This window comes from Camellia sinensis, chromosome 11, assembly GCF_055761805.1.
Source record: "Camellia sinensis isolate YWXY chromosome 11, ASM5576180v1, whole genome shotgun sequence".
In the NCBI taxonomy this organism is placed as follows: Eukaryota; Viridiplantae; Streptophyta; class Magnoliopsida; order Ericales; family Theaceae; genus Camellia; species Camellia sinensis.
Window position 1 is genome coordinate 57912102 of NC_138971.1, and position 9732 is coordinate 57921833.

Below are 9732 nucleotides of genomic sequence, written 5' to 3' on the forward strand. Positions count from 1 at the left end.
GAGTCTGAATCCGGCAAATCGTTTTGAAAAATTGATTTTTAGAAAGAAGTGCCAAACATGGACTGCTTTGCCAGATACAGAGTCACCACCTAAATATTTTATTTTGGGAGAATTTAGGAAACCCTGACTCGCGCCTAAGGCACGTGTCCGTCATCACCAAAGTTGCCTCAGCTTGGGAACTTGGGTACGATTGGGGAAGGTCATGCAATGAGCACCCCGTTCGCCCGATCAAAGATCTGCCACTACTAAACATGATATCTTGTTTTTGAAAACATATGTTGTGAGAACCCGAATATAAAAATTAAGTAAATAATTAAATAATAATATTACAATCTCAAATATTTTGGTGGTGAATTCTAAGGTGCAAATTAAATATTATTGGAGGATCTTTTAATTAATTTTAAACCTAAAATAAATTTATGGTGAAAGTCTTTAATTTAGAGACAAGGTTTATTATAAAAATAAAAATAAAAAGAGAGAGAGAGGAGGGGGTGACTTGAACTCTAGACCACAAGGTTAATATATAAGACTCCTACCATTTGAGTTGCATGTAACTTATACATATGTTTTGTATATTTATCTATTTATTTGACCTATGTGTGCCCACCACTAGTATAAAATAAAATAAACACAAACCCTACTCTATTATTTGTGCACCACATAGGGCAACAACAGCAGCCACGGGAGAGGGTTAGAGAGAAGGAAAAAAAAGAAGAAGATGTTGCAATCAAAGAACTTTTGGGTGTGTTGTGTTGTGTGTGATCATCAAAGGTTAGCCCTCTTGGTTTTCTTCTCTTCTTTTTGTTCTTTATCCTTATTCTATAATTATTTTGTTCATTGATGGAGAGGTTGTAGGTTTATGTATTGTGTATATAGATATCCTATTAAGAAACTTGAGGAGCTAAATTTATGTGTAAAGAATGGGTGTAATTCTTAGTTCAAAAATTCTGCACACAATCACAAACTTTAAAAATCAAGAAACCATATCAAACGGATGAATTTTAATCTGAAATTTTTACAGTAGATCAATTACACATTGAATTGCATATCTGAATTTTTTCATAATTTTTGGGAGTCGAAATCCATATAAATTGAGGTATTCAAATCTGTCCAGGAAACCAGTCCGAAACAGTAAATTCGGGATTGTTGTTCTCTTTGGGTATAAATCCAAAAATTATCAAATTAGTGTCATTAGAACCGGTTACGAGTCTAGTTTCATACGTTTTTGGCCTTGCATTGATTGCTCGTGTATATTAAGAGAACCGTCAATTTCTTTAAAGTGCTGCAGAAAATAACCTGTTTGGATATAATAAATTGTAGAAAATTATTTTGATAAGCAAATCAAGTGAAACCAATTGGCTTTGAAACTTAGGATATATTAGATTATATCTGGAGGTTATTGGAATTTTTTGAATAGCGTGGAGTGAGTTTTGTAATTTTCAAAGTTAGCGAATAGATTGGGAAAACTTGTTTAAAACACTGTTTCATCTTAAAGTTATTTTTAGTTAAGTTTCGATCGGAATCTATGTCTTGGGTGATTTTTGACCTTGAAGAATATGAACTTAAGTAATATTTAAGAGTAACGGTGAGTTGGGTTGAGCCGTGTTAGTGCGCTTTAGTTTGAGGTTACTTAGTTCGTATTCTTTAGTATTTTTAAATTAATTGTGACGCGTAGTTTTTATACTTGGTTCAGGCCACTAGTTGGACTTTTACACTCTATTCGAGGATTATATTATTGCGTTTCAGGTGAGTAGTTTCATGCTATATATTTTTATAAATGTTCCCCTACCCTAAATTGTTGGAAAATCAAATTGTTGTTTCAAGATTAAACTGTTTTGATAAATTATTATATTATCAATTGAATCAAATTATTTCTGAAACACGTGTGAACTTGGCATACTGTAAACTATTTGTTTTGGTCTCATGTTTATAATGATGAACCACCATGTTTTGCGAAAACTGATGTGTATTGATTATTGGGACCATGTGTGTATTTAGTCCAGGGAAATTATTCCACTGTGTGTGGTGACTCTGGCCACTAGGGAACAGATCCGGGTTGGGCCGTGATGACTCTAGTGCTCAACGATTGTAAGGAACAGACCTTTAAAAACAACTAGGTGACCTTCAATCGGATCGTCTTTGAGAAAAGGCCCAGGTGCCACCCTGAGGATGACTCTTAGTTCGGTATTGGATCCAACGAGGCTTATAGCCTGAGAAATGTGTGGCAGATTATTTGTTTTTATTGGTACCCAGAAAATTATTGGTGTTCATGTTATAATCTGTTTTAAGTGGAAAATGTCGTTTATCATGTTCTTGCGAGACATGAGTATTTTAAGTGTTGAATTGTGGAACCTTCTTTTTGAAACAGATTGTATTTACCAAACTGTATGCCAATCTAGTTTCTGTGATATATATCTTATTTTGGAATTGAACCCTGTTTTCAAAACTGTATTTACTATCCATGTTGCTACTCACTGAGCTATCAGCTGACTTAGTTTTTATCATTTCCAGGTGTTAGAAGGACTTAGAGTGGACTCATGGCGTAGCGGGGACTCTATTGCATGGACCTCTAGGGCATTCCTTTAGTTTAGAGTGTTATGTCAAGTTTGTGCATATTTATATTTATTCTTATCGAAGCTCATTTAGGATTATTTTTGATATGTGGGTTGTTATTATGCCATAAGTTTGGATGGTTTTTGATTACGGTTGATTTTACCGTTTATAATTGTGACATGTCTGGATTGAGTTTTGGTTATTTATTATTGGACTATTGTTCAGTTGTTCAATATGATTGGATTCGTGTTTAGGCTTACGTGTGCCTTGGGCTAAGTCCCTGTGGGCCACGGCCGGTCATGCCCAGATTTGGGGTGTGACAATTGTGGTATCAGAGCTATAGGTTTATCGAGTTACATACCTTGCATTTCATCATTTAGACGAGGTCCGAGTCCCTATAGTACTTAGTAGTGTTTGGTTAAGTTAGTTTTGTTTAAACTTGTGTTGAATCTTTCTTGATTTCAGTTTGAGGTTAAGCGTTGGTACCTAGATATTTACACGGATTTTTGATTCTTTGTGAGCCTTTGATGTTTGTATTACCGTGTGTAATCCATTAGGAGAAACAGTAGTGTTGAGAGATGTCTGTAGATCTTGTCAGATAAAGATGGATGGTTAGATTTTTCTAGTGGATTTGATTTCTTTAGAGATGAAGGATTTTGATGTGATTTTGGAGATGGATTTGTTGACGAAGCATCATGCTTCTATTGATTGTTTTAGAATGGGGGTAGTTTTTGCTATGTTGGGACAACTTGAGTTTTTCTTTCAGGGGGATAGGAAAGGGTCTTCTATCTGTTTTACTTCTTCCTTTTAGGCTAATCGAATGTTAAGTAAAGGGTGTAATGATTATTTAGCTTGTGTGGTGAGTATTGAACTGTCAGAATAGAAGTTAGAGGAGTTGCCTGTAGTGAGTGATTGTGTTGATGCTTTTCCAAAGGATCTACCTGGACTTCCTCTAGATCGCAAGGTAGAATTCTTCATTAACTTGGTCCCAACACAACACTTATTTCTAAAGTCCCCTATATAATGGCACCATTGGAGTTGAGGGAGTTTCAAACTTAGTTATAGAAGTTGTTAGAGAAATGTTTTATTAAGCCTAGTGTTTCAACTTGGGGAGCACATGTGTTGTTTGTGAAGAAGAATGATGGGTCTATGAGGTTGTGTATTGATTGTTGAGAACCGAACAAAGTCACAGTGAAGAATATGTATCCTTTGCCACGTATTGTTGACCTATTTGACCAATTGTAGGGAGTTCAAGTATTCTCTAAGATTGACTTGAGGTTAGGCACAGTTGAAAGTAAAGGATGAGGATGTTCCTAAGACTGCTTTTAGAACCCGTTATAAGCATTATGAGTTCTTGGCGATACCTTTTGGTCTCACAAATGCACCAGCCACATTCATGGATTTAATGAACTGAGTATTTAAACCCCAAACTGGATAAAATTTGTGGTAGTGTTTATTGATGATATCCTAATTTATTCGAGGAGTAAAGAGGAGCGTGAGCAGTATTTGAGGGTAGTATTTTAGATCCTTAGGGAGAAGAGACTGTATGCAAAATTTAAGAAGTGTGAATTCTGGTTGAGCAGTGTATCCTTTTTGAGCTATGTAGTGAGTAAAGATGAGGTATCTATGGATAGCACGAAGGTGATAGCAATTATTGATTGGCCGCGACCTATTTCTGTGATAGAGGTACGTAGCTTTCTAGGGCTTGCTGGATATTATAGACAGTTTGTGGAAGGATTCTGCTGTATTGCTTTGCCATTTATAAACCTCACTAGGAAAGAGGTAAAGTTTGAGTGGAATGAGGATTGTGAGTGTAACTTCAAAGAGCTTAAACAGAGGTTAACATCAGCTCCAATCCTTGCCTTATCTACTGATGGTGGTGGTTTTGTGATTTATAATGATGCTTCACGACAAGGTTTAGGATGTGTGCCTAGGCAGCATAAGAAGGAGATTACTTATACGGCACAACAGTTGAAAGAACATGAGAGAAATTATCCTACGCACGACTTGGAGTTAGCAACAATGATTTTCGCTCTTAAGATCTAGCGACATTATTTGTATGGAGAGTCATGTGAGATTTACACTGATCATAAGAGTTTGAAGTATATTTTCACACAGAAGGAACTAAATTTGAGGCAAAGAAGATGGCTTGAGTTACTAAAAGATTTCGATGTAAATGTTTTGTATCATCCAGGGAAGGAAATGTAGTGGCGGATGCCTTGAGTAAGAAGGTCGCAATTGGAGATACAGCTGCTTTGTGTATTAAGAGTTGTTTTGTGGAAGACATGAGACGTTTGAGGCTTGAGGTTGTTACGCCTGGTGATAGGGCTTATTGTAGTCAATTGACAGTTCAGCCAACCTTTAGAGAACGGATTCGTTTAGCAAAGGAGATTGACCACCAGTGTGAGTGTATTAAAGGAGAGATGGCAGAGGGTAAGAATGTAGACTTTGTGGTTAGTGATGACGGGTTGCTTAGATTCCGTAGCTGAATTTGTGTTTCTGTTGGTTGTGATTTGAGGAAGGAGATTATGGCAGAGGCACATAGTTCTAGTTATAGTTATAGCATTCATCTTGGAAGTACTAAGATGTATCGGGATCTTTATGAACATTTTTGGTGGAATGGTATAAAGGGAGATATTGCAGAATTTGTGGCTCAGTGTTTGGTGTGTTAACAAGTTAAAGTAGAATATTAGAAACCTGCGGGGAAACTACAACCCTTACCTATACCAGAGTGGAAGTGGGATCATGATACCATGGACTTTGTGTGTGGTTTACCTTGTACTAGTAGTAATCACGATGTAGTTTGGGTAGATGTTGATAGATTAACCAAGTCAGCACATTTTATTGCAGTACGGATGAGCTATTCTCTAGCTCGATTTGCACAGTTTTATGTGAAGGAGATTATTAGATTGCATGGTGCACCAGTGTCAATAGTGTCAGATTGGTACCCTCGTTTTGTGTCTAAGTTTTGGGGTGCATTACACTCAGCTATGGGTACTAGGTTAAATTTTAGTTCAGCTTATCACCCTCAGACAGATGGGCAGTCAGAGAGGACTATTCAAACCCTTGAGGATATGTTGAGGGCTTGTGCTTTGAGTGGAGAGGTAATTGGGATGATTATTTACCGCTCATGGAGTTTGCCTATAATAATAGTTATCATTCTAGTTTGGGAGTAGCTCCTTATGAGGCTTTGTATGAGAGGAAGTGTAGGTCTCCTTTGTGTTGGTATGAGGTTGGTGAAAGGCAAATGTTGGGAACTGATTTGGTGGAGGATGCTACACAGAAAATTATCACCATCAGAGAGAGATTATTGACTGCCCAGAGTAGACAAAAAAGTTATGCTGATCATCGTAGGAGAGACTTAGAGTTTCATGAGGGGGATATGGTATTCTTGAAAGTATCACCATGGAAAGGAGTGATCAGGTTTGGAAAGAAAGGAAAGTTGAGTCCTAGATACATTGGTCCATTTGAGGTATTGGAGAAGGTTGGTGAGGTTGCGTACCGTGTTGCTCTACCCCCTAGGTTGGCAGGAGTGCATAATGTGCTTCACGTGTCTATGCTGAGGAAATATGTGCACAGTCCGTCGCATGTGATAGATTATGAGCCGCTTCAGATTAGAGAGGATTTTTCATATGAGGAGATACCTGTTCAGATTTTGGATTCGAAAGAGAAAAGGTTGCGTACAAAGGTCATTAAATTGGTTAAGGTACTGTGGCGTAATCATCTAGTTGAAGAGGCGACTTGGGAATGCGAGGACGAGATACGCGAGAAGTACCCACATCTATTCTCATAATTTACTCAGGTTAGTTTCGAGGACGAAACTTTTTTTTTAGGAGGGGAGAATGTGAGAACCCGAATATAAAAATTAAGTAAATAATTAAATAATAATATTACAATCTCAAATATTTTGGTGGTGAATTCTAAGGTGCAAATTAAATATTATTGGAGGATCTTTTAATTAATTTTAAACCTAAAATAAATTTATGGTGAAAGTCTTTAATTTAGAGACAAGGTTTATTATAAAAATAAAAATAAAAAGAGAGAGAGAGGAGGGGGTGACTTGAACTCTAGACCACAAGGTTAATATATAAGACTCCTACCATTTGAGTTGCATGTAACTTATACATATGTTTTGTATATTTATCTATTTATTTGACCTATGTGTGCCCACCACTAGTATAAAATAAAATAAACACAAACCCTACTCTATTATTTGTGCACCACATAGGGCAACAACAGCAGCCACGGGAGAGGGTTAGAGAGAAGGAAAAAAAAGAAGAAGATGTTGCAATCAAAGAACTTTTGGGTGTGTTGTGTTGTGTGTGATCATCAAAGGTTAGCCCTCCTTGGTTTTCTTCTCTTCTTTTTGTTCTTTATCCTTATTCTATAATTATTTTGTTCATTGATGGAGAGGTTGTAGGTTTATGTATTGTGTATATAGATATCCTATTAAGAAACTTGAGGAGCTAAATTTATGTGTAAAGAATGGGTGTAATTCTTAGTTCAAAAATTCTGCACACAATCACAAACTTTAAAAATCAAGAAACCATATCAAACGGATGAATTTTAATCTGAAATTTTTACAGTAGATCAATTACACATTGAATTGCATATCTGAATTTTTTCATAATTTTTGGGAGTCGAAATCCATATAAATTGAGGTATTCAAATCTGTCCAGGAAACCAGTCCGAAACAGTAAATTCGGGATTGTTGTTCTCTTTGGGTATAAATCCAAAAATTATCAAATTAGTGTCATTAGAACCGGTTACGAGTCTAGTTTCATACGTTTTTGGCCTTGCATTGATTGCTCGTGTATATTAAGAGAACCGTCAATTTCTTTAAAGTGCTGCAGAAAATAACCTGTTTGGATATAATAAATTGTAGAAAATTATTTTGATAAGCAAATCAAGTGAAACCAATTGGCTTTGAAACTTAGGATATATTAGATTATATCTGGAGGTTATTGGAATTTTTTGAATAGCGTGGAGTGAGTTTTGTAATTTTCAAAGTTAGCGAATAGATTGGGAAAACTTGTTTAAAACACTGTTTCATCTTAAAGTTATTTTTAGTTAAGTTTCGATCGGAATCTATGTCTTGGGTGATTTTAGACCTTGAAGAATATGAACTTAGGTAATATTTAAGAGTAACGGTGAGTTGGGTTGAGCCGTGTTAGTGCGCTTTAGTTTGAGGTTACTTAGTTCGTATTCTTTAGTATTTTTAAATTAATTGTGACGCGTAGTTTTTATACTTGGTTCAGGCCACTAGTTGGACTTTTACACTCTATTCGAGGATTATATTATTGCGTTTCAGGTGAGTAGTTTCATGCTATATATTTTTATAAATGTTCCCCTACCCTAAATTGTTGGAAAATCAAATTGTTGTTTCAAGATTAAACTGTTTTGATAAATTATTATATTATCAATTGAATCAAATTATTTCTGAAACACGTGTGAACTTGGCATACTGTAAACTATTTGTTTTGGTCTCATGTTTATAATGATGAACCACCATGTTTTGCGAAAACTGATGTGTATTGATTATTGGGACCATGTGTGTATTTAGTCCAGGGAAATTATTCCACTGTGTGTGGTGACTCTGGCCACTAGGGAACAGATCCGGGTTGGGCCGTGATGACTCTAGTGCTCAACGATTGTAAGGAACAGACCTTTAAAAACAACTAGGTGACCTTCAATCGGATCGTCTTTGAGAAAAGGCCCAGGTGCCACCCTGAGGATGACTCTTAGTTCGGTATTGGATCCAACGAGGCTTATAGCCTGAGAAATGTGTGGCAGATTATTTGTTTTTATTGGTACCCAGAAAATTATTGGTGTTCATGTTATAATCTGTTTTAAGTGGAAAATGTCGTTTATCATGTTCTTGCGAGACATGAGTATTTTAAGTGTTGAATTGTGGAACCTTCTTTTTGAAACAGATTGTATTTACCAAACTGTATGCCAATCTAGTTTCTGTGATATATATCTTATTTTGGAATTGAACCCTGTTTTCAAAACTGTATTTACTATCCATGTTGCTACTCACTGAGCTATCAGCTGACTTAGTTTTTATCATTTCCAGGTGTTAGAAGGACTTAGAGTGGACTCATGGCGTAGCGGGGACTCTATTGCATGGACCTCTAGGGCATTCCTTTAGTTTAGAGTGTTATGTCAAGTTTGTGCATATTTATATTTATTCTTATCGAAGCTCATTTAGGATTATTTTTGATATGTGGGTTGTTATTATGCCATAAGTTTGGATGGTTTTTGATTACGGTTGATTTTACCGTTTATAATTGTGACATGTCTGGATTGAGTTTTGGTTATTTATTATTGGACTATTGTTCAGTTGTTCAATATGATTGGATTCGTGTTTAGGCTTACGTGTGCCTTGGGCTAAGTCCCTGTGGGCCACGGCCGGTCATGCCTAGATTTGGGGTGTGACATATGTGCTCTTATTCCGGCTTATTAGCGTAGAATTACTATGTGATGCGCACAACATACAAGTATAGACTAGATTGCCTAAGTTGGAGCAAAGCATCGCATATCAGTTTGTTTTGAAAATGGATTGAAGTTTGCTACTCGCAAGTAGGCTAAAATACGGGTTTGGATGAATTATTCCAACTTAAGCAACCCAACCTTCACCCACAGGCAATCAGGCAGTTATATCACATAAGCACATAGCCTCGTGGTAAGCATGCTATCATGGCAGTCACTCACACGCATGCAAGGATGCTAAAGCATAAACACTTACCGAGTACTCCGAGCCAAAAAAAGAAGCTAATTAGAAAACATGCATGAATCCTAACTATGCTGAGATGCCTAATGCAACACATGCAATAATGCAACTAAGATAGGCTCGGGTATTCTAACATGGCATATGAGATGCTATAGATAACATGTATTCAACTCGGAATTGAAATACAATGCAGTTAGTATGATGCGTCGAGCCTGGTGCATGCAAGACAGATGAATGAATGCAAACATGCGAAGCATAAGGATGCTAATTGAAACATGCCCTAAAACTAACCATCGTAAGCTGGTAAATAAAAGGAGAAGACGTGGGGTTGGAAGACATGCAGCACACACACGCACACTTATTACAAAATTCACCCTCTTGACGGAGGGTCCGAATAAATAATACAGAACCGACTAGCTAATCTAAGCTAATTAAACTAGTTATTA

At 36.6% G+C, this 9732-nt stretch overlaps 1 long non-coding RNA gene across 1 annotated transcript; it reads left to right on the forward strand.

The window, feature by feature from the left end:
• The first annotated feature begins 283 nt into the window (after positions 1–283).
• On the forward strand, positions 284–8904 carry LOC145801967 (uncharacterized). Its single transcript, XR_014343938.1, has 5 exons — positions 284–771; positions 1694–1746; positions 2512–6888; positions 7812–7864; positions 8630–8904. It is a non-coding gene; the product is annotated as an uncharacterized LOC145801967 (long non-coding RNA).
• The last annotated feature ends 828 nt before the right edge of the window (positions 8905–9732 follow it).